At 37.6% G+C, this 27,342-nt stretch overlaps 1 protein-coding gene across 6 annotated transcripts in view; it reads left to right on the top strand.

Moving 5' to 3' along the window:
* Positions 1 to 3,173: 3,173 nt before the first annotated feature.
* Positions 3,174 to 27,342, top strand: part of NCOA3 (nuclear receptor coactivator 3) — a gene marked incomplete at its 3' end in the record, with an annotated part of 83,413 nt that continues 59,244 nt past the window's right edge. For 3 of the 6 annotated variants that reach the window (XM_082773483.1, XM_082773481.1, XM_082773477.1), the window contains exons 1-2: positions 3,174 to 3,288; positions 22,805 to 22,846. Of the gene's footprint in view, positions 3,289 to 18,507; positions 18,576 to 22,804; positions 22,847 to 27,342 lie in introns of all 6 variants that reach the window. The other 3 variants (XM_082773478.1, XM_082773480.1, XM_082773479.1) reach the window with 3 other exon arrangements.

Consider the following 27,342-nt stretch of genomic DNA (forward strand, 5'->3'; position numbering starts at 1 on the left):
GTTTGCTTCTGATTCATCACTTGATAAGATACTGATGAGGAGAATTTTCTCCATTTAAAAAGAAAAATTCTCTAAAGCTGTGTTACTGGTGCATCTCGTTTTACACTGGAGTTTTGTTTTTTTTTTTTTTTTTTGGTTTTGTTTTTTTTTTTTTGTTAAATCATCCTTTAAAATTACATTAATCAGTTAATTTTGGTAGTCTGGTCAGTTAAGCAGATCAGCCATGCAAAATGAATTGGTAGTCTAGAAAGAGGGGTATATATGTAGTCTGGATTTATTAAAAATAAATTAAAAACAGTACCCCCAAGTATACTGCAGTTTTTCAACATCTTTAACCATTTCTTAACAGTGTTGTTTTTCTTTGATTGTTATTCAGTGCCAGAAGAGCTTTTCTCTTCCAGCTATGCTAATTAAAATTTCTTGGACAGTGTATATTCTCTCCAACTTTAGACAAGCATTCTGCAATCAATTTGCCGCAGTGTACAGAAAACTTATTAAAATAATACAGAAATTAGTTAAAATTTTCCATTTGTCAAAAAGTGCCAGTTCAGTTCCAGAAAACCTGGGGTTAATGGTATCCACCTTAGTTCTGATTAAACTGGTTAGATCAAAGAACCCTAAACTAATGCTGTGTGAATGATGATGATGAAAAAAAAAAAATCCAATACCAAAAATTTGTTTGTGAGGATTGCTTTTCTTTTCACATTTACTGTTTCTAATTATTTGGTAAAGGAGGAAGGGACGGAAAGCTCCTTCTGTCCTGGACTATTATTGGAAAATATCATAGCCTTGGAAGGTTGCTTTTAATGGGCTATTCTTACCTTTTCCTTGCACTTAAATGTAAAATTTTTAAAAAAAAAAAAAAAAAAAAAAAAAAAAGAGTATATGGAATGGAAAGTAATCTATTATGTGAAACTTCCAGTAGAGAGTGCTTTTTGATTGCTGTTTTTAATTTTTTTTTCTGTCTCTGAGCAGAGAACAATTAAATGTGCTGAAGAAACAGGACTTTCCCTCACACTAATTGTCTAAAAATAAAGTTTTCTTGGAAAATTCAGGAGACAAATCAGTTATGTAGAGAGATTCCCATAGACAGAACATTTTTTTTTTTTTTGAGAAGAATAATAGATGATGGAAAATGATGACCCTCTGTGTTACTGTCACATTAAAAATGAATGGCATTGTCCAAAGAGTAAGTTATGAGTCATGTTTCCCTAAGTCTATGTATCCATTGGCTTTTTTTGACTGAAAAATTATTGGGATCAGGTTGAATTTAATAAGTATATTACATAAATTAACCTTAAAGTCAAGTATGCCCCTTACGGTATACTTTTGGCCAATTTTTTAATACGTTTAGACTTCTAAAGGTTTCTTTAAAGAAAAATGCACCAGCAGGTGGAGCAAATAGATAAAAATGTAGCTGTAGAACTGCAATATTTAACAATTATTACTATCAGCTTCTAAGTACAGAAAATTTGAGGGAGTTTATTACTAGTTTCTGTAGAGCATCGCATCAATGAAAAGTGAAAGTGTTTTATCATTGTACCCTTCATTATATAAAGTGAGCTAACTTTGAAATTATCTTTCTAATTGCTAAAACAGAAAAAGGTTAAAAATGAAAACAAATATACACAATTTGGAGACATGAAGTTCTGAATTAGTGCTGAGTCTAAAATGTCTTAGATTCAATCTAAGTATAATTGGAAGACCTTATGGCCTACATGGGAAAAAACATGAACAACGTGTAGTTGTTGAAAACAAACAAACAAAAAACACAACTAAATTTCAGTGTTACTGTTGTCTGTCATCAACCTATTCCTCCCTGCACACCTCTTTTGTTCTTGTCGTGGTGAATGCTCCATTGTAATCCATAGTGGAAGAAGAGAACATCCTGCAGAAAAAGATAACTCATAATGGAAGAAATGGAATCATTAAATAGCAGAACTCACACTTTAGGGAGATGCACCAGGACCTCATTTCTTTTAAGATACCCTAACAACATCAACTCTTTCCTGCTGTGATAACATGATAAAGATTCTGTCTCTACCAGTTGGTTAAAACTGAGTTCACAAGTCCAAACACACATTTGTAATTGGCAAGTTCTTTTATAGTATAACTACAAGGTAAAATCTAAGGTGAAACTTGTTTTTCCAGAACTCGACATATTCGGATTTCTTTCAGCTCTGTATTCACTTGGTTTGCAATGTTTGTTTCAGAGATAGCCAAAGGCTTGTATTGTACTAGTAAGTTACTCATAGGTGCCCAGTATTATTTTATTTTATTTATTTCTTTCTTTAATTTGGGAATTACTGGAAGGTATACTTAATTGCTCCATTAGTTTGTCCCTTCTTAATACAAATTGTGGCTACGGCCCTGTAAGGGATTCTGTACAAGTAGCTTGGCAGGTCTTCAGTTTGTGAATTTTCATTATTTTGTGCTCTATGAAACCAGTCTTTCAATTTTGGAAATATATATACACCACCTTTATGAGTACCTGAAACCTCGCTATACCATATTCTGCACACATCCTATTTTAATGTGAAATGGTTTAAATTCTGTTTTTAAAAATTACTAAAAAAGAGGATTTCTGCTAGGAAACCTGGGGCACGGCTAGGTTATACTACTTGAGGTCCCAGTGTTGTATGTCCTTGCCTTTTATTTTTTTTAAACAGATGGATACTGAACGTCTATTCTGACTTCGCTTGAAAACCGTCTCTAACGTATAGCTGCAGTAGGGAATAATGGGTATTATTTGTGTACTTCTTAACTTTCACTCCAACCTGTTTGTGTTATTTTAAGCATTGACTTAAGCAGCCTGGCTTTCCCCTGTTGCAATGGCACAGCTCGGACTCGGTATAGCAAAGCCCCCCAGCCACTATCTCGCAGTGCGGGGCTGGCGCCTCGCGGCGTTGTGATCCTTCACACGTAGCAAAAGCTCTTCATTAAACCCTGTCTCCACACGGCTTCCCCCTTAACCCCCCCTCAGCTGCAAGGGGAGGGCGACCCCTCAGCGAGCTGGGCCCCGCCCGGCCCAGGGGAGCCCCCAGGGGCGGGCGGGCGGCTCCGGCCCTGTCAGGGCGGGCAGAGGGCGGGTGGGGCGGTGGCTCCCCGTGACACTACAAGTACCGCGCTGCCCCGCGCGCCGCCCTACTACAGCTCCCAGCGCGCCCCGCGCCGGGTGGCTGGCGGAGGCCGGTTCCTATTTAAATGTGGGCAGCGAGGAAAATGGCGGCGAGCGGCTGAGCGCGGGGGAGACGGGGAGCAGGAGCTGCGCCTTGGCGCCTTTCCCAGGTGAGCGGGGCTGGGAGGGAGGGAGCGGGGAGCGGGGAGCGGAGGGAGGGAGGGAGGAGAGCGGCTGCGGCTGGTTCTTCTCTCTGCCCGGCTCCCGGCTTCCAGCGCCGAGCTGAGAGCGGGCAGGGGGAGGGCGGGCGGGCGGCTGCCCCCGGCTGGGCACGGAGCAGCCCGGGGTTGGCCCTGAGGGGCGTCCCTCTCCCTGACCTGCCGCCCTCTCCTCGCGCGGAGGCGGCTTCCCGAGAGAGGGGAGCGCGGTCGGGTCGGGTGTGAGGAGTAACCCCTGGGCTGGGGGCGAGGGGGTGCCCCAGGCAGCGCCTCCACGCCTTTACCTCTCCACAAGCGCTGTAACCTGGGGGCTGCGCGCAGTTAGCTGCGGGCACGGCTGAGGCGGGAGGCTGCCGTGCGGGGCTGGAGGCTTCTCGTGTCGCTGTGTGATGCGTTTCCAAGTAAGGGGAGTTTGGGTGGAGGTTCCTCGTGTAGCGCTGGGAGCCTTGGGGTCGTTCGGAATTTCCCAGTCTTGCGTTTAGAAGCGTCTAATTCTGTTTCTCAGCCTGGGTAAAAGGTGTGTGTGTGGGTGAGGTACCTGGGCTAGGATGGCCCCATCTGCCATTCTGCTGGGTTTATCTCATACACAGGCGGTTCCAAAGACCTTGTTATCTGCATTCTCCTTCTGATCATCCTGTAGTGTTGGTAAGTTTCAGAGGTGACTTCTCGTATCTCTGCTAATGAGGAAAGGGATGAGAATAGTGGAAATGAAAGGTGATTTCCATTGCCTCTTTATTTGTTTCTGCCTCACAGCCGCAATGAAGCTGTTGTTGAGGGATGGAGATAAGAAAACACCTGTGTGTGTGTGTGTATACAATTTTTTTTTTTTTTTTTTTTTTTGGGGGGGGGGGGCGGGGCTAGGAGGAGGAGGTCACAGACTGCTCCCTGGAAAAGGTGTTAGTGATACTGGGGTGTAAATGGGGGTAAACATGGGTGGGGATCTTGTCTGAGGTTGACATAGTTCCCAGAGTCCTCTTTGGTTCTAAAGTTGGTTCTGTTTGTGGTTTCTGCTCCTGGTCTTTGGCATAGGCTGAGGTTTTCTTTTAAAAGAGAAGCTTCTCACTTTTGTCAGCTCATCTAGTGATCAGTTTTAAATTAGTCTCCTTTATTTGTGATGTGTTTCCTTCCTGCTTAACCTGTTAAAAGAATAAAGAAATAATTGATTAAGCCTTTAGTATTGTCTGTTAACTTTTTGGTAAAAGATTTATATTTTATTAGGAATAGTAAGACAGAACTGAAGCAAATTTGGAAACATAAGAGTCAGTAACGTCTAGCTGTACAATATCTATCATATATATATTCCTTAAAATATTTTAATGTATATTCCTTAAAGAGGAAACTTAACATATGCTTAAATATCAGTCATCACTGTTGTAAAATAAATATTTTATACTAAAATACCTCCCCCTGATAGTAGAAGGATGCAAAAATGTGTGTTCCAAATACAAATATAAGGTAACTTCATAGTAACAAGTACTATGTGTGAAAGCCACAGTATAAGAGCTTCAATTTAGAGGAAACTGACTAAATTGCATGTTTTTTCATTCTTTTAATAAACTAGACTGTGATAATCGACTATAATTTTATTTGCTGTTAGGAGTTGTTGTAAAGGGCTGTTTCTCTGGCTGTGGTTCTGAATTTCATTCAGCTCTTTTACTATTACTAATATGTCTTCTTACTAGTGGATTTGCTGTTCTGATATGAAACTAGAAGTTGGGGGATAAGTGAGGGAAGTGTGGTAGCAGGCAGAATAAACCCAATATTCAGCCTTGCTTTAATTATTGTTCCTGACAACAATGTACTGTTTCCAGCCTGCTTTTATGTTGGCATGTGAGTTGTGGGATTTCTTAAATTCTTCTTTTGAAACCCTAGTTCATTCTGTCTTTGGATTTATTAACTTAGAAGCTTGCCATATTTACATTTTTTTTTTTTTATAATATTGCTCAGATTAATGTATAGCTGAGATAAAATGCAGGGTGGGAAGGAGAAGGAAATCTGTTCTACAATAGTGTTATCATGTGCTTTTTTTTGTTAATACTAGACAAGAAATCACAGTCAAGACCTTTTTTTATTAATTTCTGTGTTAGTTGCATAGAGTGTTTTTTTTTTCTGCTTTAAAAGATAAAGAAAGGGCATCTTAGTTAGATTTGTCTGCAAAATCAAGCCCCTGATAGCATGCAAAATGATATTGGACACTACAGTCTGACACTGGAGGTTGCTTCAACTCCTGCATTTAAATGAGCCTCCCTTGAAGATGTGATCTTGAATGACTGTATGACACAGGATATTCTGCATTGTGTTCATGGAAGCTTTTTGATGATAAGAAGTTAGAAATATCTTAAATATTTTTAGTATTTTTTTTTAAGTACTAAAAGACAGAGGGGAAAAGGTGAGGAATAGTATCCTTTATGCCAAGGATATTAGAGGATGGTGAAGAATACTTAAACCTGGATGCTAGGGCAACATGCCTGTGTGCTTTTTTTTCTGTGTCTAGATCTATTGACGTTTCTAAATGTAATGTATTAGGGAGGAGGCAACTGTGAAAGAATTTAGCTGCTACTGATTAAAATCAGAGGACAAATATTCCGTAGTAGATCTGCTGTGTTGCATTTATTTGAGGGAAGGTACATCAAATCCTTTTTCATCCTGTGTAAATAGGGGGTATACTTCAGACAGACCATATTACTTTAATAATATTTTAAATTTAATTGGTGACTTTTGTTTTCTGTTAACAGTTACCAGCAAGCTGATTGTCCTTGAAGCAGAACAAAATTAACTTGCATCCAAACTCAGTCACAGAAGGGAATTTGTCTTCTGTGTGAAGTATATGGAATTACTGTTGGTGAGGTTTAATGCTTTTAGATGTAGGTTCTGGTCTTTCTTTTATGTTGTCTAGAGCCAGCTCTATTTCTGACATTCTGTAGAGGTAAGAAAAGGGCAGTTGCTTAAGACAGTGTGCTATTTAAATGAGAAGGAGGAGAGGGGCACTAGGAGATCTTGCTGCCTGTTTTGCTTATACGCTGGGAACTCAGGCTTGTTACTGCTGATAACTTAGGATACAGTGTAAGGCACCTACCTCTGAGGCTGGGAAAAAGGTTTTCCAGCTGCAGTAATCACTGCTTTTGTGATGTACTAGAAGAATGGAGGTGGTAAGTTCAGTTCTGCAGGTATCTATCTACCTTTGTCTTTTTGTTCACTGATCGTGAACAGCACATGCTGTTTTTTCTTATTTTTATTTTTGCTATATTTTGTCACCTTTTCTGTTAAATGTGACTTCGGTACACCTAAACTGCTGTGAACGTTCTTTGGCAGGTTGTGGATCATTGCCTTCTTAGAAACTTTATTTTAAAGACTTTCTGACCATCAAGTTATCTTCATTTTTGAAGACTACAAGCATGGGTAGTGTCATGACTTCAAGCCCAACACCATTATAATTACATTTTATGAAATATATACTAGAAACCTGAAACACTATGAAAGTCCTCCAGAAAATGTAATAATTGTTAGGTCAGGGCAAGCAATTTTTTGTCAAAAAATTCATACACATATGGTTAAACTACCTAGCAGTTGTGCCCTGATTTATCAGGTGCACCTGAAGACCTGCAGAACAACATAACTCTTATGCTGTTAGCTGTAATGATTAGCACCTGCTGATCATAGCTGAGCATGAGATTTTTGTCACAAAGCCTATATTCTTTACTGCTTCCATGCATATTAGGATGTGTCAGAGCTGTGCATTGAAATAGTTTAGTACTACAGGTGTATCCAGCAGGCCTTTTAGAGACACATTTTCAAGGTAGGTTTATGTATATAGATGCACGGAATATCATGTGTGTGAGACTTATGAGTTACGAAGATTTTCTTCCTCCTGTTCTCTGCTTCATGGAAGTGAGAAAATGTGTTGTCTGCTTTTTCAAAAGCAGCACTGAAACAGGTTGCATGTCTAAAACCATTATCAGTATAGTGCACTTCACCTACCTCTTGGGTAGACTAATGCTATTTCTTTGGTAGTGATAGAATGGGGGACTGGGTGGGATAGGGTAAAAAGACAAAAACCTGTTGTTTCCCTGGTTTCAGACTGTGGGGCTGTTTAATGTATGGATGAGACTGACTCTTTAGGATTTGCTTTGTTTGCATAGTATCTTTATTGAGATAAAACTCAGGTAATGAGTAGCATGACCAAAGAATTTGTTTGGAGTGGTGGCATCAGTAATTCATGGTGTTGAAACTTCTATGTGTGAGGTATGGTAAAAACCTGTTGGATGCTGTGTTGCTTGAACTGAGAGGTTAGTGGGGGAATGGTTAGTTTAGTGCAACTAAGTGCTACTGTGTTCTGCTGTGCTAGTGTTTGGGATTACATGTAGGAGTTTGGAGGTGAAGCTCTGGAATGCTAATGGATGCCTCTAGGTCCCTGTAGGTCATCATATTAAACCTGATATGGATTTAGAGATGTTGCATTGTGCAAGCTTTGCATAAATTACATCTTTAAATGGGTTTGGTATTCTGGGAACTGCCTGTTTTGGGAACGTCTCATCAGACTTCCTACTACAGCAAATACTCAGAAGGTGCAGTAACCTCAAACTAAACCTTCTGTGGAATAAGAAGGGGTTCCTCTTCTACAATGCATCATGGAACTGTTGACTTTGATACTGCTTTGAAGGCTTCTTTGTACATTCCATCTAAAAAACCACATAGAACAGACAATGGGATAATCTCTTTGCAAGTATTGTGTTTTGAAAGTGTATGGTTTTCAAGTTTTTGTAAGATGTAATTATGAGTTACTTTGCTGAAGCTTGTCTTTTTCTGGGAATAAGCTAAGGATTTAGTCCTGCAGGCTTCCTTTACAAAATGGAGAAGTGTGGAAATATTATTTGGTTGGTTTATTGAAAGCTATGTAAAATGGGTATTTTTTTATTATAGTGTAAATCCTAAATTATTGACTACTACTTGTTTGTTATACTAGCTCTTCTGTTTCAGCTTATTCTCTTGATTAGGCAGAAAAACACTGTGCAAGTTCTACCCCTCTCTGTAGCTTGGAAGAAACTCATGCGGATCTGAAAATGGGAACATTAAAGTTGACTTCTAGCCCTCCTGAAACCTAAAGGTGAAAGAGTTCATCTCAGTGAGGATACATTTTTCAACTCAACTTTCCTTTTTGTTCTTTTTGAATGTCAGCTGCTTGTGCAAAGCTCTAAGGATTTTTTTCCCTAGCAGGGCTTATGGTTTTGAGTACCTCTCAGGATCACTTGGAGTGGTACATATGTATAAAGGACAAAGGCAGTGAGTGCAAAGTATGGAGTATTCTCTGCTGATAGGTAGTACTCTTAACACTTAGCTTGTTAAGTCCATTGTTCTGAAACTTGCACCAATGTGGAGACTGTAAGAAACTGTCTCGTTTTACTGGAAACCTGAACTTTCTTAAGTGTTGTGACAAATTTGAGAATTAGTGTGTGTGTATGTGTATATACACATATACATTTAAAGCTGTCACTTGCTGATAATGCTCCCGAATGTTGTCTTCAAAGACAACTATCAAATGATGCAATCCTGAAATCTGTTAGCAATGGGCTGGGTAGTAAAATTAAGCAGTCTTCCTTACCCCATGCTTTTCTGAGCAGCACTAGGTGGGTAAGTAAAAACATATGCTTGCTGGGCAGAGACAACACAAATGGTGGCTTGTTAGCACCAGCCACTGCAAGACTACTGTTGTAGTCTCTTTTGGAGTCTTATCTTTAATGAAGACTTAAAAGAAAATAATCTTGGGAAGAAATGTGAAATACAGCTTGTTTCTGATGCTTTATTAAGCTGAAGTGATGGAACCATACTGTAATGATTTTTTTCTGCTTTGTTAATCTGAAAACCTTCAAATTTCTGCTTTTCTAAGTACTAGGCACGGCTGTCACTGCTCTGAGCTGTAGCTAGTGCACAAGATACAAAGTGTTGGAGCATATTGCAACAATACAGGTATTTCTACTTTATGTTGGCAAATGAGTAGCAAGCTCTAAGGGTGCTAATTTACTATTTAATTAGTGAAATATGACTTCAGAAATCATGAGGACAAGATCTGGTATATAGATGGGCTTCTTTCATGAGTTGCATAAGCAACAGTTGACTTTTTGTCTTTTAGACCTCTTACTGTTCTTAAAAAATAAGTCTTTCAAATATTGCTGTAGTTCTAGAGAGAACCTAATGCTGCATGGATTTAATGCTTTATTATTAAATGCCATTTGCCAGATCGTGACTAGCATTCACATCTAGATAGTGGTGTGAAATTGAATGCAACTTCCAGTGGTGATTCAGCATGAAAAGTTCTGGTGACCAACTCACTTGTAAACCAACTTGGTCAAAGTACATCAATCAACTTCTGTACAAATTGTATATAAAAGATTTTTTGTATTTGCCAAAAACCCTAGAAAAAGTGATGCACATAATCTCTACTCAAGTATTTTAAGTGAACTTAATAGTTCAGAGTAGTTAGTCAATATAAGATTTTAGTTCTTCCTGTGAAGAAAAAAAAAATCTAAAGCAAAGATAGTGCATATGGAAAAAACAGGGGAATGCTAACGTAATTCTAACACATCAATGATCATCCTATGGGATGTATTAACAAAGTAACCTTGCTGGTTTTGTCAAATGTCTGAGTTATTTTCACCAGATTTGCTGCAGGCTAGTGAGCCTCAGAACAGGGCCATGTCTGTGCTGCATGCTGCTTTCAACCGTGTGTAGCAGCTGATACGGTCTACTTGGATGAACTTCTCTGAAACTTGTTTTTAGACAACCATTCAGAGTGTATGTCTGCACACAATTAATGTGTGGAAATGCTGTTTCTTGTCTCTTGGAAATTTATGTATGAGGAAGTGAAACTAATTCTTCAACTTCATGATGGTGGGTTAAAAATGGTTACCTGCTCTGAGAAGCTTACTTTCTAAAGGTAGCCTCTACAACAAAAATCAGCAGTTTATTTTGCCTGTGCCAGAGACTTCCTTTGACTTCTTTCAACATAATGTCTGGGCTAAAGATGCTGGACAAAACCAGGGAATTATGGCTCCTAGCTAGTTCCTTTTCAGCTCTCTGCATCGTTGCTGCTGTGTACTAAAGTAGACGTAGCAGCATCTTTTGCTCTAGTGATTCCTCCTCTGCTTTCTCAATCTTCCGTGGAAGCTTTTCTAATGTCACCAATGGGGATGTCTGGCTCAATGGACAGATCTCAGCATGTGGCTGAGATGACCACATTCTAGGTAATGTTAGGTATTGGTGGATTTCTGATTCTTTGAGCCAGTAATTATACCATTTGTTTGGCTTAGTTGTAACTGTTAAGTGTTACAAGAGAGAGTCCTTATGTTAAAACTACTTAAGGAAGTTTGAAAATACTTACTCAGTCATATTGCTGTAGTTGTCATGTAAGTATAGTTGTGTGGTAGCCTTTTGAAATATATAAAAGGAAATGGATTCAAGACACTAAAGTTATCTTATTTGTTTGCTTAGTAGTTTGATGGCATGTACTGGTGTAAGCTTTGTTCTCATTTTGTAGATAACTTATTTTTGCATATTTGAAAGCAAAATTATTAAAATAGGAAATAATTTTTATGCAGTAAATTGATAAAAATTCCTTATTAAACAGTATTTAAAGTAAATATTTCATAGTACCTCTAAAGGCTACAAAAACAAGAGTACTTGATCTGCAAATTGTCCTCTTAATTGCATAGAACAAAAGCAGCACCTCTGTTACCCTCAAATGTCCATTTGACCCCCTCCCCCTTAAGAGGAAGGGATTTCTTTTGATCTGTGTACAGGAGACTGACAAAAGAAGGTATCTGCGCTGTGTAGAGTAGCTTTTGAATACTTCTGTGTTACACCTGTGGGTTTTCTGTGGAAGCTCTCTTCTAGTGATGCATATTTGTAGCTCATAAATAAGACTTGTAGAGGTCTGGTATAGAGAAAGGACTAGGAAACTTGTCAGGCTGGTAACGCCCGTGTTAGAGATCATAAGAAGGTGGTAAGGGTGAAGAGTAAGATGCTGTGAGATGTGAAATGAGTAGAGATTTAAGGAAATTCGAGAAGAGCCATCATTTGAGAGGGTCAGAGTAGCTTGCATTGTCATCCACTCCAGCTTTATCCTGAACTGCTTCATCTTCCCTTGCCCATCTGTCTGTAGTTGGACCTCAAATGACCTCTATCAAGAGATTAATGTGTAGTACGATAACATTTCAGATTATCCAAGCAATGCTATTAGTATACGAGTAAAGTTTTTTTTTCCTGTCTTAGCACTGCTTTTTGTCCATGAAACTTTTGCTTAAACTGAGGATTCTGTCTAGTCACAAGTCTTAGTTGTTTGAGCCGTACACTTGAGAGAGCTTTTTAAAAGTCTTAAAGCAGTGGAAATTTCCAGTCTTCACACACTCGCGTGCACGCAAGATTTAAAGTTCTAGTCAAATAACTGCTTTGCAAGAAGAGAAAAATATGAAAAGGAACCGCAGACATTCTGGATGTCAGCCTGTGAAACTTTCCACTATTTCCTTTAATAACATGCAGGCATGCTTATGTTGCTGGAATTTCAGTTAGGAGTTTCATTCTGACTGAAACTTCTAGCCTCTTGTTGAGCAAATGATCCCTGTAAACTAATTATGGAAAAAAAAAACCCTCACGTGTAAGAATGTACATAAACCAAATACATGTTGGATACCAACCATGGATATTAATATATTGATCTTGCTTTCAATTTCTTGTTTTACAGTTTGTCTTAACTGTTGCTGTTACTTGATGATCACTGCCAGGTGACGATTCATCTTGTTTCTTGCTGGCAACAGTGATTCTAGACTTATATTTTCAATAAGGATTTCATGTTAATACAGATTGTAATTGCCATGTCTTTGGTAATCTGAAAGAAGAAAGACATTAGGAAACATATCCTGCTCTAATCATATTCTTCTATAAAAAAGCTAACTTTTAAGACTACTTACTGGTTACTTATAAAATTATTGTAGATTTAGATACATTGCTCAAAATAAAACTGAAGGGCTCTACAAGTTCAACCTCACGTATCTACCTCAAAGCTCTTTTCTGTTGAATTCTTGTTTACAAAAAGGCTCCCTGACCTTTCTCCAAGAACTAGATGACTCTGTACTTTTGAATGTGCCTTGTCTTTCTGTCGTTACAGATATTCATTGTTGACTTGTGCTCTTTTGGGTTAGGGCACAAAGAATCCTGAATGTTATGGTTTTTTGTTGTTGTTTTTGCTTTGCTTAAATGCTGGGGTGGGAGCTAAGGTGGTATATTGTGTAAAAAGCAAGCAATGTCACAACAAACTGACCTTCCTTTATTAATTGGAAATAAAAAAACATAACCCTTTAAATGTATTCTTATGGAATGCCATCTTCCTGATGCCATGCACTGCACTTCCACCACAACTCCAGCCAAGTCAGGACTGTTATGCTTCCTTTTTCTTATCCTCCCCTTACACTAGGACTGGGGCTCTTGCACTCAGCAAACTGATTCAATAGAAAATCTTGATTCCATTCCCAACAAAAAAAACCACAGCCCTCCAAAGTGAACAAAACTACCCAGACAACTTTGGGCTTTCAGTTTACCCCCTAGTTGCAGAAACACCAGTTCTGGTGCAAGGGAATAGCAGGGGTGGGGTTGTAGCAGCTGCAGCCTAGCAAAGATAAAATTGGATGGAGTTCCTGTAAGACTGTTCCTGAAACAAATTGGTTTTAGAGGATACTCAGGTGGTACCTAGGTGTAGAAGTTCAACACCCTTTGTCTACCCTGAGGCTGTAACTAGTAAGAGTTGGAGTTATGTATTATTACTGATAGCTCCCAATCTGTTGCATCAGCATTGGAAAATTAACTTCAGTTAAATCAATAGGGATTAAGTAGATGTATTGAGTGCTGTTCTGAAAGCTGATCTTGAGAAACCTGCGAATATTTGATATGGATTTGTTACTAGTGTAATGTAAATAGGTATTGCTAAACAAGAGTGACCTGCTGAAAGGGTGAGTACTGCAATAATGCTCTTTTGAGGTAGAATTAATCTATCGGGTCACTTCTGCAGAGACCCAGAAAATGAGCAGCCCTGTGCTATTGGGCCTAGTGTTGACAGACTTAACAGGACTGTAAGATTAGAATATATTGCTGCTTGTTGTGAAAAGCTTTCTCTTGTTTGTTTCTCCTATGCTTTTGTAGTCAGTAGTCCTTCATAGCTGATAAGGGATGTCCTGGTTTCTAGGTCAAGGTTAAAGACTGAGAACTGGGAAGATTTTGCATAGTTGGTGATATTTGTTTCTAAGTCAATTTGCAGAGTAGATTGATATATACGGTAGCATTTGTAGGATCCATACATAACCTGTTGTGGAACTGTCATTTAAGCTGTAGCTTTTACTTGCACCTAATGAAGTTGTTTTTGTCTGAGGATTTGTTATGTAGGAAATAAAACAAAATGGGAAGGGAGGACAACAAGATAGTACAGACTCAAGTTTTGTCCTACTATATGCCACAAGTGCTTTTCATGCTTAGTTCTAGATTATTTTCAAAGTAAACCTGTGCAGTTACGCCAAAATAAACAGCTACATGCAAAGTTGAAGACAAAGTATTGTGCTCTGATAAAGTATGTTTACCCTAGGAAGCTATTGCTAAATAGAAACATATTCAGTGTTTATATGAACACTTGTTCTAAAGGAATATGTCAATGCCTGTACACAGATCGATTGGACAGGTCAATTTAGAATATAACCATCTTGCCTGTAATGGCACAGATGAAAGAAAGAAGTGGAATGTGACAGCAATTGATAAGATCATCAATCTCAAATAATACTTTTTTGAGCCAAGGTGGCAGTGTTTCTAGACCTCTGAAAGCAATGTAGCTGAACCCTTTTGATTGGTAATTGTACTATAACAAACTGTCACCAAAATATGGTGGTGGGGGGAAGGTAGTTAGGGCCTTGTGGAATGTCTGCTTAATATTGTTTGGGAACTTCCTTCCCATTCTGTCATCTTTTTTTCCCAGTTGCATATTAACTTTTGTCAGCTCTTTTGAAGTGAAATATATAGTTCTCTAGTTTTTGCTATATTTTCTTTAATGCTTCAGTATCATATGAAGTAAAGTGGTAATTACTTCATCAAGAAAACTGCACGTTGTATTAACTTGTGTAGGGACAGTAATAATGATAACCTCTACTTAATGCTTTTTTTTTTTTTTGAGTTATATTTACATATATGTAGCAGGCAGAGCTTCCTTTCAGGGAACTAAGTAACTCTACTCCTCATGTAGCTTTAGGGTAAAACCAAATCTCTTGTTTCTTAATTCTACTGTTCTGTAATGAGTGATTATATTGTCTGCCCTTCTTACTGCAGAGGGAAACATTGCTCAAATTTCAGTGATTGGAAACTCCAGGTAGTAAGGTCAGCAAAGCAAAACACAATGACACAATTTTGGAGAAATGTATGGCCAGACAGAAGGGATATCCTGTTAGTGCCCTCAATGAGAGTTTCTGTAGTGTGAGCTTCTGCCTTGTAGGTTGTATCATTGAAAGACTCTGTGAATCCCAAACTGGGGGGAAAAGCTTCAGACAGGTGCGTAACTTCTCTATTTCAATGCCTATGTTTTAAAACAAAACAAAACAACAAAAAAAAAAACACAAACCCACAATATCCAAAGATACAAATTTTACAGGTGCTGATGTCACCTAAAGCAGGAGAATAAAAAAAATATGGAAGCGAAGGTGTGTCTAAGTAGTTAAAATTAAGTGGTGTGAAACTTTGGGGGGTGGGGAGGAAGGATGTGGTTTACTCTTTCCTCAGCATTTTTTAAAAATAGGTGTTATGTTTTGAAAGGGACACTTCAAGAAAAGATGTGTGTTATTAAATGTGTGATAACCTATTATCATTTTTTAGTTGATAAAATGAGATCTCTGAAAGAGTTTCAATGGAGTATTAAATAGACAATGAAGTATGAGAAATCTTTCTGTGTGGCTGTAAATTAAATTTAGGTATGCTTAAAGGAGCTTCTTAATGTCTTTTCAAAAAGAGCAAGGTTAGAGACAACTTGTACTGTTGTCACTTTCTCTGCTTCCACAGAATTCTGTATTCAGGCTTTCTTAAACTCAAGGACACTACAGTAGTGCATGCTGTGTAGAAGACAAGTATTCCTTCTGAATTTCCCCTGCAAGCTTGCCTAAATACAAGTTGTATCATTAACTTCTCAATTAGTGAAGTGTGCAATTGGAGTGGAGGTCTGGCATGTGGATCAAGTTTCACAGGCTCTTCCTCCCTTGATGTTAGAATAGACATGAGCTTTTTTTTTTTTCTTTAAAAAAAAAATCTTGCTACTTCTTATGTATCTTCTGAAATCTTAAAAAAAAAAAAAAAAAAAAAAAAAAGACAAACATGAATTCCCTTTACCCTGCTAATACTTCTTAAAAATACTTTGCAGGTCACATTGTCTGCTAGGGTTTTGTCTCTACTAGGGTACAGATAGTATTGCAATCCTTGAGATGCCTCTATGCCCTTGTGTTTCTCCTTCTAAGCAAAGATCAAGAGTGTCGTAAGAGTGTCGTGAGAGTGTCATGAAAGTTAAACGTAGGTTAACTCCTTTAGGCTACAGTTTGTGGATGGAGGAGCTCCTCATCCAGGTTTCAGGGCAGGTACTTGACTGAATTAACTAAAAACGATATTCTTTAGAGGAGTATTGAAAAGCCTATTTTAAAATATACATATTTACTTCTGGCTGAAATTAACTTTTAGCTGACAGAGTGATTCCACTGGTGTGGAGATTCAACAAATGTTTTCCTTTGCGATAAGTGCAAATCCGTGACTGGCTGATTTCTCTGAGGCAGAACAGTCCTAACTCTTGTTTCTAATCATAGGTAAAACAAATGTTTTACCTATACTAGAATCTCTTGGACATCAACAAATTATGACACTTATCTGATTTGGCCCTTTCTTCTAGTTGCAGTGTAAGGAAAAGATGGATCTTGCAAATGCAGTTGAGTTTTAAAGGAAAGTTTAATATCTGACTGCTAGAGTTTTATAACTAACCACTTAAATATGTTCATTAATCCTTTGTCTTTAAACAGAAATGGTTCTACTGAACCATTCTGTTAACTGGCACTTTTCAATTCTGGCTATTTCATTTTTATTCATATTTAAGGAATCATCCGCTTCTTCCTGCTCTGCCAGACCTCACAGGAACTAGTAGCATATTATGTAGAGAAAAAGCTTTTGGAGCCACACAATTAATTCCAGGTTGGTTTGAAAGTTTATTCAAGGTGATGAGGGTTGCACAGGTGGAACTGAGAATATTCTGGCATGCAAAAATAACCTATTTTGCTCTCACTTCGCATCAAATTTGACCCCATTAAGCTCTATAAAGTTTATGTGTATTAGGGAATTTGACAAAAGACAAACTTCTTTCTCCAAGGTATGTGGTATTGCAAGGTCTCTTCAGCAGACTCATTTGTTCAAGGACCACCCTCTGGATTAAGACAGTGAGTAGCTTCAACTTTCCTTAGTGCATTATTTTAGGGTACTTTATTTAACTCCTGCACTGTGTGAACTCGTACAGCCTGTGTCACTTGTATTCATACAGAGAGCATACAGCATCTTCTACAGCACACGTTTTTTAAATTGTAAAAAAAAAAAAAAAAAAAAGAAAAACAAATCTGACTTCCTCCTTAAACAGTGAGCCCTAATGCGGGGTAGATGTCCTTATTATAGATGGGTTGCACCAGGCTGGCATTGTCAGCTGAGGATGTACGGTTGTGGTGGGGTTACCATGGCGACTGCCTTCCAGGAGCTGCTCAAGGTCACCCAGCAGTTGCAGCCTGGAGTGCTTGCTGCTTAAGCAAAATATCCTCGCCAAACATCAGTCCGGATGTGATTGCTGCCTTGAGAAAGCAACAACAGGGAGGCAAAGCAGGGGTTTATTTTGGGGTTGAGGGAAAGGAGGTTCTCTTTGTTCTGTGTTCCAATCCATCAGATATTTCAGGATTCTTCGAATCATTGCAGTAGGGTGGGGTTTGGTTGAACTGAAAGCCAGAAGTGGTCTAGTATCAATGACATGAACATTGTTTTATTTAAAAGCAAAACACTTATAAAATATAAAATGGAATTCTACATGGAATCTGTAGAAGCCTGAGCAACTTGACTAGAAATTGGTGACCAGCCCTGAAGCTTGTAGTGCCAAAGCAAATGCCTATACTGGTGGAAATTTAATTAAGATGGTGAATATTGTTGTGCTGAACTGAGAATTCAGAACTTCTTACATGTAAGGGTCTCTGTTATAAGATGTCCAGATTCATTCTTGCATCTAAATCCTTCTGGATATAGTTTGAGAATGTCACTCTAACAGCATTTTCAGTCAAATGCAGACAAATTCAGAGATAAGGCTAGAGAAGAAATTTTTTCATGAAGCTGATTCTGTGTCTGAGGTTACACGACTTCATACTGCATGCATAAAGTTGAATCCATTAAACTAAAATTTCATTTGAATGAAAGTGCTGTTTCCTTGGTTTGGATATTTATCTGATGAGTAAAAAGCCACCATGTTTTATGTGGCTTTTTGTTTGTGCTTTTTCCTACTTTTTGGATTTAAACTTGGTTTTCTTCTTTCCTCTTACATCATTTCTTGGTCTAAAGTAGTGTAGCATGACAGCAACAGAGCTATCATTCAGCAGATGATATTATGGCTAACATCTCATCTCAAACCTCTTTCATAAAGTGGTAAGCTTTTTTTTTTTTTTTTAACTCTTCTCTCTTCCCAACATCCATTCTACTAATGTATTCAGACAGTAAATTAATCTTCCTCCTCCTTTTTAGGCTGAACAGACTTAGAGTTCTTCTAGCTTCCTCTCAAGAACCTGTATTATTAATCCCCCCCACTTTTTTTGTAACCTTCTGATTAGTTTGTAGCTTTGGGGGATTTTATTTCCCAAGTGATTTTTATATATTTATAGTAAGGTACTTTATAGAGCTGTGGAGTTTTTGTTAACATCTGAATTGTATGCAAGGAGTCATTTCCTAGAGCCTGATCTGGACCTAGATTTGGTGCCATTCCCTTGAACTGGATTGAACTGGGTTTGGAGATGTCTGTTGTTAATAAACGTAACCAAGATATAAGTCTTGTATTTATGACCTTTAAGAGTTTGGATTAATTTGGAATTTTTATATAAGCAGGTTCAGTAGCAGTGGTTCAGGGGAACCTCCAGGCTTGAAGTACTACCAGTGCTACACAGCAATGTCAGGTGAGCTGGTACTTCTGTTTCCAGGTTAGCAAGTTGTGCATATCTCTTAAGGAGGGAATGAGAACATAAGAGTGAAGGGTATCAGATGAACAGTCCTGGTGGTCTCTGTTTACCTTCAATAAAACAAGCCAAGACCCCAGTAGGGGATGGGGGATAGTTGTAGATTCAAACTACTTGTAAAAGGGTCTTAAGAAAAATCTCTTATTAAAGTCAATCTGTAAGACATCTACTTGTCTGCATCTTTTTCCCCAAAGTGAGCAGTCTGCTCAAATTTTAACACATTATAGCATGAAAATACAGGTGTGTCTATTGTTATAGTGTGAGGTTCTAGCAAGAAAAAAAAAAAAAAAACAATTTTCACCTGTGCCACATAATCGAGGTTTCCAGGGCATGATACACAAGTCATTTCCTCATGATATGAAGTAGCACTTCATATCTAAGCACTTGACTCTTTGACTACAAAATAAGCAAAACTGGCAGCTAAGAAATTGCACTCAGTTCCCTATTTGTTTGAGCTGTGGGGCTGGTATCTCCATTGCTAATTACCAGGGACATGCTTCCAGTCTGAGGTACAGGCTTAGCACCCCAAAGCTTCAGTGTGACTGTGGAGCTGTGTCACAGGATGGCTATCTTGTTGATCTGGTCTGGTAGCAGGTGCTGAGTTCCATGGGAAGTATATCCAGATTCTAGCCAAAGTTCTTGCTTCATGCAACATCTTGGCTACGTTGCTGATAGAAGGTAACTTCAAAGCTCCCTTAGGCACATTCAGGCAAATTTAATTACAAGAAATGTACATGAGAGAAACAGTCTGATACTCCACAGCTGTTACAGATTTCTTGAGGGTGCAAGTAGTTCGTATCTTTTAACAAAATCAGGTGTGCTAATGTGGCAGATAGTGGCAATGTTTTGTTCTAAGTATACATGCTGGCATTAAGCAAAATAGACTTCATGTTTAGTGATGCTAATTGCCTCAGCCACTAAAAAATCTTTTTTTTTTCAGTAGCAAGGCTGTTTCAATTTTCTAATATAACACTTTAAACAAAAGGTTGGATACTTTTTTACAGTTGTATTTGCTCCCCTGAAAGTTTATTCTATTACGGAGCTTTGGTATTTAGTAATTCCAATCCAGTCTAGACTTGTTTTTTTCGGAATTAATAAAAACTTGCAAAACTTCCAGGCTTTTCTTCCTCACCAAATAAAATTAGTAAGACATTTCACTAGCATTGCAAACACTATAATCTTTTTTATAAATGAATCAATGTACTGTTAGAAATAAACCCACCCTACAATACAAAACAAAAAAACCCACAACACCAAAAGCACTACCAACAAAAATGTCACTGCCAGTTAGTGAGCGTGAAATGGAATATTTCTCTTCTATAGTTATGCTGGCTCCTCAGCATCAATAGTGGAACAAAATAAGAAGTAATTGCCCCATAGAGATCTTAGCTAAGTCAGTTGAAAAAAAGGTTGTAGGTAGGGCTATTGGTTAGTCACAAATGCCAACCCAACAACAAAAACAAAATAAAAGAACACAACTGAGAAGCGGCTTGTTCTAACCTGCTTGTGTATTAGTGCATTTTTAGCATATTCATTCTAGCTTACAGGCCCTGCCTCCAAACCAGACATTTCATAAACTTCTCTGACTTTTCTCTCAATCTTTGCATAGACGGTCTTCATGCATTTCAATATTATATTCAAGAACCTGAGGGGACATGGAGTAGAATTCAGTAATTGCCTAAGAACCAAACACAAAGCTAGCCACCAGCAGTTAGTTTTTAGCTGCTGTTTCATAGCTGGCAGAATTTGCATTAAGGCTTGTTACATAAAATTGTATTGTAAACACATTCTGCAGAACAGGTGAAGCAGCTTCAATATCAATGACACTTTTTTAACTCTTACAAGCATCTTCCCTAATTGTATGATTGTATGTAGCCAAATCAGCTAGTGTTTTTTTTTTTTTTTTTGGGAGGGGGGTGGGAAGGGGGAATTGTACAACTGTGGCTGCAGAAGGGGTTCCTGGGGACGTGCCTGGCACTGGTCCTAGAGACAATGTGAGTGGTGTTTTGAGGGTGTGACTGCAGAATCAGTCCTGGGAGGGAGTTCAGAGGCTGTTCTACAAAAGCTTCTAGATACAGGTTGGTGTGTGTTTAGAAAGGCTCCTGGATGTCTTCTCACCAAGTCCTAGGGGCGTGCTGCTTCTGGGTGATGGTTCCAGATGTGAAGCTAGAAATGTCTTGAGGTGGTTTTTGAAATCATCTTAGTTTTTAGAGGTGGTGCTGGAAAGTTACTCTAAATGTGGTTCTAGATCTGACTCAGAAATCGGTAGCTGAGAAATGGCTTCTTGGTGCTCTAATCACATCCCAGGTTTGGGTTATTTTTATTGTGATTGTTACAAGTCCTATTTGACTTCAACACCATCCTCTGAGCAGGTGTTGGGTTTTGTCAGTGTGCTTTTGAGATCTGATGTTTGCTTACAGTGTGTATCAATTCTTGAATGAGTCTGGCCTCCAAACAGGGTTACTGTTGTGTGATAAAGGGTACTGCTGCATGCAGGATTGCTCAAAGTTTGTTGTCTCTTAAAGACAAGCTAGATGCTATTTGTTAGCATCCTTGAAATGCAGAAGTGTCTTCAAGGATGGGCTTGTTTTCAAAGGCATCGTCTGTCTTTCAGATCACTATTATGTAAACTTGGCTCTTTCCTAATAAGTCAATCATGAGAATAGTCTGGGTTGGTTTGACCTTGTGAAATGCTTTTAAAAAGCATCTTCATCAGGTCCTACAGCACTGTCCTAAATTTCACTATTAAAAAGTTATGCTAAATGAATTGTGCCATTGCTGTCAAACTATATGAATGTGAAGATTGCTTTTTTTTTCTGTGAGCTGCATCAAAGGGGGAGGCCAGTTTTCTGTTGTTTCTTAAAGTTTTGGAATGAAGCTTGTGAGGCAAACGATGACTACAAAAAATAATAGCAAACAATTAAGTACTGCTTTGTGAAGCAATTAATAATCCTTTATGTGGCATACTGTGGCAATAGGAGATTGTTTGTTTGCTAGATCCAAGTAACCAAATTATTTGTTGGGCTAAACATTTTATTTTGTAAGGACATGAATTCCTAGCTGCAGCTAGGAAGTTGATTTGATATAAGAGCTTATTTATTAATTTACTGCTAATGAGAAGGGACTTGACTAAAGTTAAAAATAGAGCACATTGAACTTGACATGAACCTTAATATCTTTTCCAGCTTTTACAAGGATTGTACTCTGAATTGTGTATTGTTTTGCTGGTTTATCACTGATTAAAAATATTGAAATAAACAGTACATTATGAAATAAAGCCTCTGTCATTGCTTTGTTTACATTTTGAATATCTTATCTAAATGTTACTTTGCAAATTCGATGCAAAGTTCAAGCTTGAACATGGGATTTCTAAGACTTATATTTTCTAAAGGCTAAATATATTGTTGAAGATGTAAAACAACTGAAACGTCTGTATTGTCAAAGCCTAAAACAAACTTGTTTTGTTTACTTAGATGCTGGATAAAAACAGTGGTAGATCAGATTTCACTATGTGGAGTTTGTTATACAAGATTAAAGACATTTCCAGAGTTTGAGCTTAGTTCTACATAGATTTTTTTTAAATTCTGCTTAATATGAATTCATTTATTGACTTAACTGCCAATTTATGAATTCCTTTATAGATGTGAGACTTTGATATTGTATAATACAATTTTGCAAAGCTTATTGCATGAAGAGTTGCCATGCCAAAAAGAGTACAGTGGTCTTAAAGTACAGAGAAATCCAAAGATCAAATCTATGGAACAGTTTTTGTATGAGAAATAAAATTTACCAGAACTTCTACTATCTTTTGGCTTAAGAGTACAAGACTGATCCATATGAAATAACCATGAGTGTCATGGAAAATCAAGATGAAGACAGTGTTTTGGTTTTCAGCCATTTCATGTATTTCTCTCCTATTTATTATCACATGGCAATTAAAAAAATTAAGGTACTTTTAAATAGTGTGGAGCTTAATTGCAGAACTTGCTGCCACAGAATATTACAGCTGTGTTGATTTTAATGGGTTCAAAAAGCAATTCATATACTTGCAGAGGAGAAATCCAGCTGCTGGGAAACTCGGTCCTTGTGAACCAGGAAATTCCTGAGCTGGAGACTATGAAGTTTGAGAGAATGCTGAAACAGTGATATGCTTACCTTGTTCTTTCTAGGCTTTCCTACTGGCTTCTGTTGGAGAGAGAACGCTGAGCTAGGTAAGTCTTCTGTTTGACTTGGTTGTCCAGGGCTACTTTGAGTTACAAGAACTGATCGACAGAAAACACTGATAGTAAGGGGTTTGGAGAAGGGACAAAATAATTGCAATTCCCTTATGGAAATGTATTTTCTTATGTTCTGTATTAATAATCTACAATACTTTATGGATTATATATGTTCTTTTCCACTTTCTTTAAACTTGGGGAAGTGTATGGTATTACCTGTCCCCAGTGCATGTAGTATCTAAGGCTAGTAAGCACAGAAAAAAGATTGTTTTGTTTCAGCTGCGCTCATTAAAATGTTCCTAAGCAATGATTTACAGACAGGTGCCACAATGAGGTAAATAGTATACACTGGAGAGAAGGGATAAATAACTTTTGTTCTTGACAGGATGGAGGCATATGTTTAAGCATATTGTCTGTCATAAATCTACCTGCAATGGGAGGGGAAAAAACCAACAACTATATCACAGCATTTATATCTTGAAAGACAGAAGGAATTACGTTACTTTTGTTTCATATGCTCTTGTGTTCCCTCCATGCTATGCCATGTTTATCCTGTTATTGCATGTATGATGTCATTTCCATATGAGAGAATCTGATGGAAGCCCAAATGTTGGTAAGGTTTTGTAGATTTCTAAATCTCACTGGATTGTTAGGTACACTAAAAAGGCTCAGTGGGTTTTAAATAGAAAACACTAAAGCTATGCCGTGCGATTTTTCTGCTAAGAAGTAAATTTGATGATGTACAGGAATATAAAGTTCTGACTGATGTACATAAACATAACATCCCTTTCTTTTAAGTGCAATGTCAGCATGATGTATTGTCATAGAAATGCAATGTGGCATTTTGTTTACTGACAAAAAAAACACATAGTATAAACTACACCCAATAGGTGATACGTTTGAGTTCTGTGGCATAAATTCATGACTGGTGCTAATTGGTTACGATCCATGTTTGACACTCACCAGATGCTAATAGAAACCTCCCAGTATGTGAGTGTGACTGGATATTAGCTTTAAAGCTTAGCATCAGGTTATGTGCAAAATTACCTGCAAGTCTGCTAAAGGGAGCATGACTTGTTTAAATTATGGTGGATACGTCTTGGATGTCCTGTTGGCAGACACATGCTTAAGCTATGGATCCCCAGCTCATGGTTTTACTGCACATAAGCTACGGTTCAGTTGGTCTTCTTGGGTGGGAACTGAAGATACAGTGAATTTAAGAAAAAGTAGTCGTATTAATAATCTAAAAAAAACCAACACCACACACACAAAAAACACTAAACAAAACAGAAAACACTCTATCCTGATAGTCCCTCCAGTGCTCTGTATAAAAATACATTAAACTGCTTCCTAATGTTGTGAAACTACGCAACCATTTAGTCATTTATCTATAAACAAGGAAGCAACTGGATCTGAAACAAAACATTACAAATGTTTTGGGGACTTGAAGACGATGGATGTAATCCATTCTTCTGTTTTTGGCAGTCACTGACCTCTTGTATTAACTTCCACAATGGTTGCAAATCTTCCTAAAATTACTTGGAATTTCTGTGCTAATGATGACAGTGTTATTTTGGAGAATTCTGCAGATAAACATCAGTGTATGAGACATGCTATTTGTATAAACACTTTAAGGAGCATAACTGGTTTTCTAATCGGCAAGCAGCTATTATAAATATACCTTTTGTATGAATCCTGGAGAGGTTAGTGAGATTTATTGTACAATTTCTTTTTAATGAAAGTGAAGGTTTTACTTGTTTAGGAGAACATTGGAAAAAATAAAAGCGTAAGGTTTTCATGCAATGGAAATGGTTGATGAAGAATATAAAATTCAGTACAAAAAATCCAGAGGGCATTGAGAACTTTATTCAAAAACATGCTGGTTTTGCTATTAAATGGAAAAAAAAAAAATCCTTGATGTTAGGAATTAATGTTGTCATCAGGAATATATAGTTTCTTTCCCATAAAGATGGGAATACTAATGGATGTATGCAAAATGTAAAGGATTTGTGAGACTAATAAAATATACTATGATTAAAACAGTAATGAAAATAATGACATATCTTGAAATTAAGATAGAGTGCAATTAATCGTAAAGTCCCTTGTCTTAGTAACTCATTATAATGGTACCAGTTTATCACAAGGCTGCAGTATATAATTCTCTCATGATAATGTTTCACTGAAAATCATAGAGATGTTATGCTAGCATCAATCTAAACCTTGCTGACAAAGAGCTGTTTGAGACTTCTGTTCAGTGAAGGTTTGGAAGGTTTCTTAGCAAAGAGATTCCACAAGTTGTCTGGAACCCATTCTGGTATTCAAACTCTTTAAAAATTGATATTTATCTTATTGGAGGTGGTAAACCCTGCCTCTTGCCCTTTTGTTGTAGGACTCAGTAGTGAGTCTGTGGCGCTCTAGTCTGTAACATAGACATAGGTGCTCTTTTCCATTTTGTGTAGCACTGAAGAAAGACTCCGATTTCAGCTTAACTTGTAAACAATTGATCCCTGAAATTTAACATTTGAGCCTAACAGTGACATGCAAAACCACATTACAGCTTTCATTTTTTTCAGTAAGTTTTAGCAGGTGCTTTTGTGTTACAACCATTGGAACACAGAGGATGGGTAATATTTGAAATACAGTAAGATAATCTGACTGTACAGTGGCAAAACAAATTATTCTAATATGAGAATTATTCTGTTCTGTCCTTAATTGGCAGTTTAGTTGAAGGTAATCTGTTAAGCTTTGGTCAGTATGAAAGTGAAATACAGGAAGATACTTGAAAACAAGTGGAGGAAAGTGGATTTTTAGCTAATGAAATGCTCAGATAAGGTATACCATAGACACATAACTGTCACTTCAAACTCTGCATGCTAAGCATTAGCATTGAACTAAATGAAGGCCTTTTGCTGTTGTACCAAATATACTGTCTGTGTACACTCAAATTTATTCAGAGATGTTAATTACAGCATTGAGCTAGGAATTCCTCTATATTTCAAGGTCAAATTGTGTTTTAGAAAGGTCCCTTTTGCATTAAGTAGCTCTTCTCCCTCCTTACAATGAAGCAAAAATAGTACATAAGCACTGATATCGTGCATGGAAAACTAAACTATTTTGACATCATTTCTTCAGTAACTTCCTTTGTTTTCATTCTCTGATCTTGTAGTGCCTCTTCATATTTGAGGGTCCAGTTATGCCAAAAAGTCAAGAAACTTGATTAACATACTTTTATTATTTTTAGGTTAGAGGGTAACAAGATCAAATTTTAAAAGCAAGGGGAATGTGTGTGTGGCTTTGTTTTTCTTAAAATTAATAAACAAACACAAACTAATTTAATAGCCTGATGAAAAGAGATACTGAGTAGACTTTTCAAAAGCACTCTAACACATCAGGCATTTAACTCCCATTGAAGCCGGTTTGTGCGAGTCTGTGTGTATGTAATCTGAAAACCCTTAATGGATAGCTGTCTTCCCTCCTCTCCTCCCCCACCTGCACTCAAATACTTTTTCAGAAAACGATTCTATGTGCTTGTTCCTCTTTAGCTGTGGATTTACTAACCACAGGTTTTGTCTTGTGTTGTTTTTTAAGCAAATTTAGTACTTCACATTTAAAATGCTAATATATCCAAAGCTTTGATTAAAATCAGTGGGTTTACAGTGTTAAATAATACATTTACTGACATTAATTCTATAGCTTAGTTCCTGTGGAAACACGTGAATAAATGTCCATAAGTACTGCATCTGCTGAGTAGCAAAATGTGCTTACGGCAAGTCGATGTGATTTATGGACTACATTTCTTTCCAGCTCATGTGTCGCCACCCCCCTATTGGCTGGTGTAAATATTTCCAACAGTTAAATCAGTGATTTAAATGCCAGTTGAAAATCTGCTGTGAATGAATAGTCTTAATCAGAAGTTGTGGTCTGTGATAATCAAGATTGCGTTTGTCTTGTTTACTCCTCATAGAAAAAAAAAAAAGCATCCTAATTGGTATGTAATTGAAATACACTATGTACCTTTACTGGGCAAGGCAAAGCTAGGATATAAGTCTTTGTGAGAATTGAGTTCTCCATTATAAGACCATTTTATATCTGTGTTTGCTGAAATAATGTACTTTGGAGGTGATACAAGTGGCATAAGTAAATCTATAGTAGTTTTTTTGTTGAATCGATGGGTGCCAGTCTCAGGTAGACACAGCAATGTGCTTAATTATCTATGTGCAACTGGGGTTAAAGGGAGAGGTGTTGAGTTGGACAGTGATTTTTAAATTTTTTCGATGATTTCAGAAGGTTAATATTTTCAATGTAACTTTTTGGTAAGCCTTTAAGAAGAGAATGGAAAAAAAAAATAGAAAAAAGGGAAAAAATAGAAAAAAGCGTTAAAAAATGTTGGCTCTGTTTGCCAGCAAGGTTGGCATGTGGAGTTGGACGGAGCAGATGGGGACATCACTTTGGCCACTGGTCTTCATGCTTTCTGTATCGGCTAGCCTCTT

This window comes from Aythya marila (assembly GCF_965140915.1).
Source record: "Aythya marila genome assembly, chromosome: 16".
Taxonomy (NCBI): Eukaryota; Metazoa; Chordata; class Aves; order Anseriformes; family Anatidae; genus Aythya; species Aythya marila.